This window comes from Mesoplodon mirus (assembly GCF_964341445.2).
Source record: "Mesoplodon mirus genome assembly, chromosome: 11".
NCBI classification, from domain to species: Eukaryota; Metazoa; Chordata; class Mammalia; order Artiodactyla; family Ziphiidae; genus Mesoplodon; species Mesoplodon mirus.
The window spans coordinates 62218293-62229687 of NC_138987.1; the positions used below are offsets into that span (position 1 = coordinate 62218293).

The window sequence follows — 11395 nt, forward strand, 5'->3', positions numbered from 1 at the left end:
CGGGCTCTAGGCACGCGGGCTTCAGTAGTTGTGGCTCACAGGCTCTAGAGCGCAGGCTCAGTAGTTGTGGTGCACGGGCTTAGTTGTTCCGCGGCATGTGGGATCTTTCCGGACCAGGGCTCGAACCCGTGTCCCCAGCACTGGCAGGCGGATTCTTAACCACTCCACCACCAGGGAAGCCCTTGGATGCCTTCTTAAAAAAATTTTTTTAAATTGAAGTATAGTTCATTTACATTGAATTAGTTTCAGGTGCACAGCAAAGTGATTCAGTTATATATATATATATATATATATATATATATATATATATTTTTTTTTTTTTCAAATTCCTTTCCATTCTAGGTTATTCCAAGACACTGAGTATAGTTCCCCGTGCTATACAGTAGGTCCTTGTTGGTTGCATGCCTTGCTCAAGCCTAGGGCAGCCAGGAGCACTGCCAGGGCTCCTCTGTCTGGGCTCCTCCCTCTACCAGGGCTACACTTTTTTCCCATGCTGCTTAGGATGAAGCCCTCCCTGTAGCCTCCCAGGCTTCCCAAGCTCTGCCCAGGAAAACACACCAAATCACAAATCCTACCAAAAGCTCCAGTGCTTCTCTGTGTCTGTCTGTGTGGATGTTTCTAACATGCCTCCTGCTCCCAGAGCCCCACTTCAGAGTGGACAGTGAAATCACGGGCATTTGATCTCTCCTCTCCGTATTGCACTGGGATTTGGAAGTGGAAAGCTTTCCAGTTTCTCTTCCTGTCTGGAAGGGCCTTTCTCCACATCACATTCTCCTCCTTCCTGATGTGGCATTGACTTTCACCTCCTGTTGCACCATCATAACGGAGTGGCTGCCAGGGAACAGGAACCATACATCAGTAATAGTTTCACAAATATTTTCCCAGTTATGTGCATATTAGGAGACAGTGGGGAGCCCCTGGCATCCTTACAGTTGTTGTGGAAGTTTTCTGTTGTAACAGTTGTTGGGAATGGAAGAGGAGTGGTGGTTGATCAAATACTATGTATGGTTTTACTAAACATTAAAATCATACATGTGGGAACTGGAAACCTTTTGCCTCTGCAAATTGAGCATCCACAGTTTTGTGTTAGAAACTGCTCTTAAAACTCCCTGGTTTCAGAACTTGGATGCTGTAAAGGTCCTGAAAAAAAATTGCAGTTTGACTGGAAATGTTCATGCTTGGTTTCAGCACATTCACAGGAAATAAGGGCAAGTTCACACAATATGATCTGTGTGGGTGTGATTCAGATCAGCTCTCAAGAGCACAGAATGAAGGCTCTCAGCCATTTATGCAAAGAAACATTAAAATAATGATAAAAGGATCCAGTATGATTGAGGGGAGTGGAAAAGAATTAGATATTAAGGCACAGGTTTTTATCTTTTTGGGAATCAAAAGCTGCTGGGCACACCAGTGGATTTGAACTTCTATTGAGAAGTACTCTTAGGGTTTTAAGGACTTGAGTCGTGTTAGTTTTGTTTGCTGAATCCTGGTCATAATAACATTTCATTTTGTGGGGGAATAATAGGAGGCAGGAACAATGAAGGAGCACAGAAGGGGGCTTAGTCTTTATAAAAGAAAGTGTGAAAGATTTGAGACTTGACTCTCACCAAATGGGGAAGAAAGTATCTTTGTGCAGCCAATCATGTGTCCTGAGAGACCTCTGAGTACCGAACCTTGATCTGAACACCGTGAGGGCTAAGTGGAAAGGTGGAAGATGGGACCTGACCTTGAGATTCATATAACCTATTCTTGGAGGTAGAACATTCTTACATGGAAGTATGGCTTCACAAAACTACATACAAGTTAACACCAATTAAGAGGTGCCCAAATGAAAACAGAAATCTGAAAACATGAACCTGGAAGACTAGAATCATGTATATAAAACAGCTCTATGTATGACTAATGATCAAATATAGGATAAAGACATAAATATATAGTTCAATTTAACCATAATTACAGCTCACATCTGAGTTGTACTTGACAGTTTTCAGAGCATTTTCAGATACTTATTTTCACATTTTTCACATACAGTTGTTACAGCATGGACTCACCACTGCTGTTCTCCACCACTGGAACCATGCTTAACATGTAGTGGGCACTCAGTTTTTTTTTTTCTTAATGACTTAAAACAACAAATATTATCATCTCACACACCTTTGTGAGAGGCCTCACGACAGTGGCTAGCTACCTCCAAGGTGAGCAGTGCAAGAGACAGCAATGATTATTTGTTGAATGAATGAACTATAGAGTTTCAAGGAGCCTCAGAGGTATTCTGGATCCTCCTCCAACTCAAGCAGGTCTCTTCACTGACACTGTTTAAACATTTCCAGTGATGGTGAGCACATGGCCTCTTCAGGTGGCCCATTCCATCGTCAATAATGAAATCAGCTACCACGCTGGACATTATGCTAGGTCATCTTCCTACCACACTGTGCTCCCTCTTGTCAAATACCTCTGATTATAAGAAAGCTCTTTCTTGCTTTGAGTTGAAATCTGCCTCTTACCACCTTACTCCACCTGTATTCATTTTGTTCTCCTAAGCTTTAGATGGGGTGCCCATCAGGACACTTTTGAGAAAAATTAAGAGTTTTGAAAGTGAAAGGAGCTACAAATAATTAAAATGAATGTGTTTTGATGTGTTTTCTAATTCATTAGCAAATTTTTTTTTGGATTATACACCAACTTTATTAAAAATTTTTCAAGTTCAATTACTGTAACCATGTATATAAATTAAAAAATTAGTAAATTTTACCATTGTAGTTACATTTTTATTGGTGGAATGTTGCAACTTATTTGGACATAATTATAAATTATGTTGTACTGTAACCAATGCCAAGTCATTTCTGCTCCATAGGTTGTACCTATATATATATTTTTTGTTTGTACTAGGAAATATATCAGACTTATCAGAACAGCCATTGACACAGCATGATTAGAACACATGGATTTTAATCAAGGTTTTCTTTTCGGCTGTTCTCTCCATGGGTTCCTTAATTTAGTAGGAATATTGCTTTGACCATGACACTGTGCTCTGAAAATTATATTTCCACCATAGAAACTTTAATATCCACTGTTGAACTTCTTCGTGAGATGAGTAGAAATATTGAAAATATTAGAGCTATTTTTGGAATTAACTGATTTTCTCTTTGAAACTTCAGTGCTGATCCTAATAGAAAACTGACAGTTTTTAACTGTGAAGTTTTTCTGCTTACAGAGTCAATCCACACAGCCTTCTCTTTATTTTTGGTATATGCACAGAAACATTTGGAATATAAAATAAGTGATATTAATTTAGAAGAACAGTCATTTGATCTAGATCAAAAGTTGTGTCTCAGTGTGATATATAAATAAATCTTGTGCAGTTGACAGTGTTAAACCTTTATCTTTGGGCACAGTCTTCTGAAAATAACTTTTGAAGTGGACGCTGACTCTTTTCAGAGATTCGTGTCTTCAGGTTTTCATGTGGTCAGTGACATCACTATAGCTCCCATGGTGGATGGTAACTCTTAACATTCTTGAAAAATAGAAATTTAGTACTTATTATTTTATTAATAAGCACTTAAAAAATCATTGCTGCGAAAGGTTTATTACAAAATAAAAAAGAATTACCAAATAATAAAACTCCCTACACTAAATGGCAAAAACACTGGAGTAGGGTGTTTAGACTACTTTCTGTGTTGTAGTCTATGGCGGGACAGGCCAGAGTCCACTTTAAATTTCCCACATTTCCCACTCTTTGGTGCGGTGGTTCCCAGCCTTTTTGGCACCAGGGACCGGTTTCGTGGAAGACATTTTTTCCACTGGCGTGGGTGCGGGTGGGGGTGGGGAATGGTTCGGGTGGTGATGTGAGCGATGGGGAGCGATGGGGAGGGACAGATGAAGCTTCGCTCGCTCGCCTGCCCGCCGCTCACCTCCTGCTGTGCGGACCGTTCCTAACAGCCCCAGGGTCCAAGGCCTGGGGCTTGGGAACCCCTGCTTTGGTGAACTGGGGGGTGTGCCGTCTTTGTGCATCCAGACATCTCAGGGGCCAGTCCCCCAAGCTGCCAGTAGAGGGAGCAATACTGAATCTGTCTTCCACACCTGAGATGGGTAGTTTCTCCTGTGTTTGTATACGAATGTCCTTTATCATATGGGTGAGTGAGCACCCTGCATGCAATTCTTGAAAGGGAGGTACTGGTTACATTGTCTCTGGAAAGAGTCTGGAAAAGAGAGATGGGTTGTTAATCATCTTTCAGTTGGAAACCGTGTGTAAAAGTTAGATCTCTGTTCATTGCATATAGGTCTTACACAAAGTTAAATGAGAATTAAGGCAGAAGGCGGAAGTACAAAGTGGAAGTCTACCAAATCCATTCTGAGTTATCTTAATGCAGCTTTAATAAAAATGTTTCCAATAGGACGAAGGCTAAACTGGCCCTGGGTCAACAGACAAAGCCAGTACCATTCTAGGGACAATGAGAGTTATGTTCGTTCTAGTTAAGGAGAAGTAACTGCTTTCCTTCACCATGGCTTAGCCCTTCTCATGTTCGAAGCTTCCTTCTTTGCTTCAATTGACCTCTTCTCTAAGCTAAGCATCCTCAGTTCCTTTCTCTGTTCAGCCTATGAAGGAAATGCCTGTATGTCCTCTCTCTGGGTGAAGGGTAGGACTATTCAGTGTCCTTACTTTTACTTCATGTTTGATGAGCTGATCAACCACCTGTTCCCACCTATGTGGGTCAACTCCTCTGGCACTGCCCTTGGACATGATGGGCTATGTGCGGTATATAGGAAAAAAGAATTCCCGGACAAGATAGGCAGCCATTTCATGCTCCCAGTTCTGCCCAGAGGACAGACTGTGTTTCTCTGCTTCCTTCCCCCCACCTCCATTCATTTTACCTGTCCTGTGTTGTCTTCTCTGCCAGCCTCTTCTATGCCACTTGCTTCTTTAGAAGCTCGGCTTTGAATCTGGGTCTGTCCTAAGTTATCTAAAAGCCAGTGGAGAGGATGACGAGTTGGCCTCTTCTGTCTCATCACAGTGGTCTATTCTTCCTTTAACCTATGACATTCACATGCTTACTACACCTGGCAGTTCTTATAAAATTCGTGTGTACATAACTTGTTACCTTAAATGAGCACTTTTTTTTCATGGTAGAGGAAGAAGAGGAACACATTATCCTGGAGTCAGAATTGAACTCAGTTCTCAGACTTTGTCTACTGCTTATTTCCGCCAAACACGTTATGTGCCCTTATAGAACTGCTGGTTGCTCTTTAATTTAGATGCCTATTGTGTAAACCATCAGGCATGAGGAACACACCCTCAAGTCTCCTTCTAGAGAACCTCCCTAGATCTCCTTTTCCTACCTCACCTGTGCTCATTACATTCCTGTCCACATTGCTCCAGGCAGAGGGTGAAAACATTGGAGGGAGATATCAAGGCAGTGAGCACAAGGCTGGACAACTTTACAAAGTGATCAGTCAGAGCAGAAGACTGTAGATTGTGGTGTAAGTGATTCCTGTCCCACTGTTCACCCATAAAAATGGTGCAGGGTTTAGACTTGCTAAGGGGCTCACAGAATGCTATTACTGGTCAGAATCTTTGCAATCATATGTGTCCAATCCTTTCATTTTACAGAAGAGAAATCAGAAGTTCAGGGAGATGTCAGTCTGCGAGTAGAATATGCGTCTCTTGACTCTGCTCATCACAGGGTCTTCTTATTCATGGGTACCTGGCATAGTAAGAGTTGGGGGACAGAAGACAAAAGACCAGGGATTTTGGAAAAAGCATTGGTCTGGGAGTTAGGAAATTTCTGTTCTAATACCATTTCTGTCATCAAATATCTGCATGATTTTAGGAAGTCAATTTCCTTCTTTAAGCATCAGTAACCTTATTTATGAATTGATAATGTCTAATGTCTCTTCCATCTCTAAAGTTCCACTGTGTGGTTGCTTTTCTTCTAGCATTTGCTGAGACTTACTATGGGTTAGATCCTGTGCTAAACACATATTTAACCTGTAAACGATTCTGAGGTACGCTCTGTTATTATCCCATTTTACAGATGAGGAATCTGGAAAACAGAGGTTAAATAAATTGCTCAAGTTTCCAGAGCTAATAAGTGGGAGAGTTTGGAACATAACTCCAAAGCACACCCAGTGAGTGGAAGATAAATGTATGCGTGTGTGTGTGTGTTTGTGTGTTTGTGTGTGTGTGTGTGTACCAGTAAAGGAGTTCCTGAATCTGCTGTATTTACTGGGGCACCAAGGAGGTGTTTAGTATTAAAGGCTGAGAAACATTGAATTGAGTCCTAGGAGCAAATGTAAGATAATAGGTTTTGGGTAAATGTGTTGCCCACTGATGTCAGTTGAAGTCTTTGTGCAGATTGTTGAAAATGAAAGCATTTTCTTATTGAGCTACCGGACACGTGCCTCATAGCTCTTAGTTCATTGATCTCAAAGCACTTACCAGTCATTCTGGCTTCATAAAATGCCTTTGTTCGCTGTCATTTGCAATTACATTTCCCTGATTGCCTCCTCAAGTTAAAATATTTTTCTCCACTTTTCATAAAAAAGAGGCTAAAAATAATAGGCAATATTATAATAGTCAATTCATCATCAGAGAATTGATTTAAGATCTATTATGACAGGCAAGCAAAAGTGAAATTTTAATGAAGACTCTTGAACAACACTTTTTCCTCTTTGATTCTTTAATAGACTGACAGTTTGTCATTTTTAAAAGGGTTTGTATTTTGCACTGTCGTTATGCTGGGTATAGCGCCATATATTCTCTCTTATGAGGTGACGTCTCGAACAGAGCAATACTCCAGTTTTCCCATCTCCCAAGGGAAAATGTGTATAACATTACTTCTTGAAGTGCATGGTTTTTATATAGCAGTAATCCTCAAACTTTTTTCTTTATTGAAGAATAATTTACATGTAGTAAAATGCACAGATCTTAAGTTCAATGATTTCTGATAAATACGTACACCTGGGTTATCATTCAAATAGAGATACGAAACATTTTTTTAATCTTTGAAAGTTCCCATGTGCCCCTTTTTAGTCAAATCCTCCCACCCAAGACAACCACCGTAGATACATTTTTTCCGGCCTATTGTTTGACTTCATATAAATGGAATAATTAGTCAACATATTGTTTTGAGATTCATCCATGTTGTTCCATGTATTCATAGCTTTTCCCTTTTTATTGCTGGGTAATATTCATATCCCATTGTATGAACATACCACAGTTTATTTACTTGCCTGTTGGTAGATGTTTGGGTTGTTTCCAGTTTTTGAGTATTATGAATAAAGGTGCTAGAAATATTCACGTGTAACTGTGTGTCATGCATGTTCATTTCTCTTGGGTATAAACCTCGGAGTGAAATTGCTGGGTCATAGGGTATGTAAGTATTTAACAGTCCTCAAACTTTTGAATCCTGGTCCTACCAATGAAAAATAGTCTAAGAGATTTGCTAATGTAATATGTATCTCTCTGGGGTATGATGTTCCTGATACTCAAGAGCTGATTTATTTTGGGGGGAGGTTAACTTCGAGTCTGCTCAGATCATGAAGACATCCCTTTACCTAGACAGCTGTTTACTTTTTGATTAAATGATAGTTAATAAATTTATCAGTAACTTGTTTAGAGTCTAAGATATCTAAGTCCTGAATGCTAGGAATACAAAGATGTGTGATCCCTACCCTGCAAGAGCTCACGGTCAGGTGGGGAAGACAATCATGTGAACAAACAATTGCAGTCTCACGAAAATGCTGCAATGGCTAGTGTGTCGGAGGAGCATTTATCTCTATCTGTGGAGATCATGAGAGGGTTTACAAAGGAGGAGACATTTGAGCTGAGTTTTGAAGGATGTCTGGAGGTCCAATAGGTGGCAGGGATGTGAGCCATTGCAAGGGGTGGAACATACAGCTTGACACACGAGGGGAACTGCACATTCGAATGACTTATATGGACTTCCGAAGGTGGGCAAAGGTCAGATTCTGAGAGGTTTTGCAAACTCTTTGGACTCATGATTATAGAAATAGTGATTTTTTCAAAGGAAAACAGTATCACAAATTACTGTTGGCTGCACTGGTAAAGAGAACCCTTTACAAACCCAGACTTTTGAATTTCCACCATGTCACTTTGGATTACCCAAGGTGTCAAGAAACCTTATGTTCTATGGCCACATTGGGGGCTCAGGAAAAAGGTCCCCTCTTTTGGGATCACTGGTCTCCATGAGGACAATCCTGCCTATGTCTCCTCCTCCAAGGAGCCTTTTCCTCAGTTATCCTCTCCTACTCACATCCTTGGTATTAGCACGGAGTGTGAATAAGGGGGATCCTTGTCTCCAACCCCTACTGACACTACCACAATTTTCCTTTCTTCCCTACCTTCTCCAGAACAATAATAGCTCCCTTTCCCCCTTGCCAACTAAGGAAGGACAAAGTCTCTTTCCAGGTTATTTTCTTTTTCCATTTTCTTGTGCTCAGTCATTAAATCTGGCCAACCTCCCACTCTCAGCCCCCAGGAGGTGTGTTCATTTCCCAGGTTTGCCAGGCCACTCGAGAAGTCGAGTCTCTGCAGCAATTCACTGGGGATTATAAAGACAAAACCCACAGCTCATTAGCAAAACTGCTACCCAACTCCTATTGGGTTCTTTTGGTGACACCTTCCTCTCTGCTTCTGCCCTGTCCCCAGTGCATTAGCTGCCAGTTTGAGAAAGAAAGGGTGTTAAAGGGTGACCTCTGAAGTGGACATCCTTCTTATTGCCTTTCCTGGGGTGACCATTCTACAGCCTGAAGCAAACCTGGGAATCTTCCACAAGGTCAGTGAGGCATAGATGGTGCTGACTTGTTCTCTGTCTTCACTGAGGACCCAACAAAGGGAAGTGGCTCAAATTGTAGAAAGTGTTAAGTCAACCACATATAGGGCCATGTAATCATCTACCCAAGAGCAGGATAAAATTACCTTCTCAAGGGAATCCTGGAGCTTAAACATACATTTCAATGATAATTGCAGAGCATTTATTTACTCATTCATTCATCAGATATTTTTTAAGCTCCTGTTGTATGTCAAGGGCTTTTCTAAAAAGGAAACAGAAATCAGTAAGATTTGATTCCTGCTCCCAGTCTAGCTGGAGACACACATGCACACACAGGTAATACCTCACAACATGTTGAGTCTTATTACAGAGTCATGTACAGCAGGGGTCCCCAACCCCTGGGCTGCAGAGTGGTACTGGTCCATGGTCTGTTAGGAACCGGGCCGCAGGGCAGGAGGTGAGCGGCGGGCAAGCGAGTGAAGCTTCATCTACCGCTCCCCGTCGCTCCCCATCTCTCGCATCACCTCCTGACTCATCCTCCCCATCGCTCACATTACCAGCTGACCCATCTCCCCTGCCCTGTCCGTGGAAAAATTGTCTTCCACAAAACCGGTCCCTGGTGCCAAAAATGTTGGGGACTGCTGATGTACAGGGTACCTGAGAAGCAGCACAAAACTACCTGGAAGGTTTAAGCAAAGTCTCCCAGAGATGGTGATACTGAGTTGACCTTGAGGACGGGTAGGAGTTCACCAGGTGGGCCTTAGTGCAAAAACCCTTTATCCCTATTCTCCTGACGTCAGAGGCACTGAGGCCTACGATGGAAGAGGTACCATTAAAGGTGGGAAAATGGGAGAGACACAGTTTTTCTCATTAAATACTTGTGACTGATATTACTCCAGGTGAGAGTGAAGTCAGTTACCTGTCGTGGGCAGAAGTGGCAGGAGATTTTGTTCAAAGTAAAAATCAAGCTGATGCAGAATCTATATCGTGCCAACTCTGGTGAGAATTTCGGCGGCCATTGCTCTTCACTTAGGGCTCAGAACTCCACTTGAGTTCTGAGGTTCACTGTATTGATCATTGACCATGATGTTGGAAAGGATGTCAGCAAGGGATTTTCTAGTTCTCCAATTTCTTTTGTCACTTTAATTCATTAGTTTAATTAATTAATTAATTTTCTTAGTTCTGTTTAGATGTAATTGATATATGCCTCCAGTTTTATAGTTGAAGAAACTGACTTGTTCAGTGTCACACTACTGAGGTGGCAGTGGTGTGCATGTCTTCGTGGCTAACAGTCTGAACTGAAAGCAGCAGTAATAAAGGCAGATGACTAGCCATTAGGTCTATGGCACCTCCAGAGGGTGAGAGAAGGCGGGAGAGGGGCCAGATTTGATCATCACTACTTAGGATAGGGTTGAGAAGGGTGAATCTGGCAGGGACTCACACGGACATCAGCAACACACAGGGCTGTGCTCAATGTGGGCAGGTGGGCTGTAAAGCCGGATCCCTGCTCTGAGCCAGAGGGTGACGAGAGTTACCTCTTTGGGATCTCAACCACACCTTTTGTCTGGCTAATGCCCTTTATCTCCAAATAGTAAAGCCATATCTGGAGCCCTAACCCTGCCTGGTTCCACACTGCTGCAGCCTTCCTCTTGCAGCTGGTCTTAGGGAGTTTTTGCTGCATTTCCTGGGGTGGTGACCTTAAGCCTCCCTGGTGGGTGGACTCTTATTCTGAGCTCACATTATGTGGGGGCAACAATAGGACGATAGCATTTTAGAGCTGGAGGCCGGACCACATGAATGTAGATACACAGGAAAGGAAGAAGCTATAGGTTTACAAGATGGGTCGCTCAGGGTACATTTGAGAAGAACCTGGTTTGCTATCTGTATGCTGAGCTGCGACGACAGAATTATATAGAAAACCAAAGTATACCCGCGAATTACACAAGATAGAAGCTTGTTTGCCTTTCTGGTAAAGTCTGGGCGGCTGGATCAGGAATGTGTCACTCTGTAGTGTCAGAGACCCCTCCTTCTGTCTTTCTGCTTGATTGCGTGTGACCACAACTGCATGGTCCAACATGGCAACCTGGCCATCTAGCTTGCAGGAGAAAGGGATAAAAAGAGGCAAAACCTGCACTCGTGAGGATGACTGAGTTAAAGGTGGTGAATGAAAACTACCACATGCTACAGCTGTCTGCTTCCCATTGGCCATAATGTAGTCCATGCCCACACTTAACTGCAAGGGAGTCTGGGAAATAGTATTTATTCCAGGTAGCCAAGCATCTACCTAAAAATTGGGAGTCCTTATAGCAATCTCTGCCACATATACATTATCTTACTTGATCCTTGCAGTGACTCAGATGGGTGTCATTTGACCACTTTTTACAAAGGGAAGTAAACATCAAAAGGCCACACAGGTGGAGGTATCAGCACTAGACCCCAGGTTGTCTGATTACTAATGCTGTGTCTGTCTCAATATGTTACGTCCCACCAATGTTTAGCAAGTGCTTCACACATAGTAAGTTCTCAGTAAATGACAGTTATTTCTATTTCTGCAACCATACATAGTATAAAATAGAGCTCTGCTATTTCTTTGGATTATTTTA

At 42.1% G+C, this 11395-nt stretch overlaps 1 pseudogene across 1 annotated transcript in view; it reads right to left on the reverse strand.

Moving 5' to 3' along the window:
* LOC309811961 (thymidylate synthase-like) overlaps positions 1-9337 on the reverse strand; it is a 48899-nt pseudogene extending 39562 nt beyond the window's left edge. The window contains exon 1 of the transcript in view: positions 9285-9337. The product of the transcript in view is annotated as a thymidylate synthase-like (transcript). The remainder of the gene's footprint in view (positions 1-9284) is intronic.
* Positions 9338-11395: the final 2058 nt, after the last annotated feature.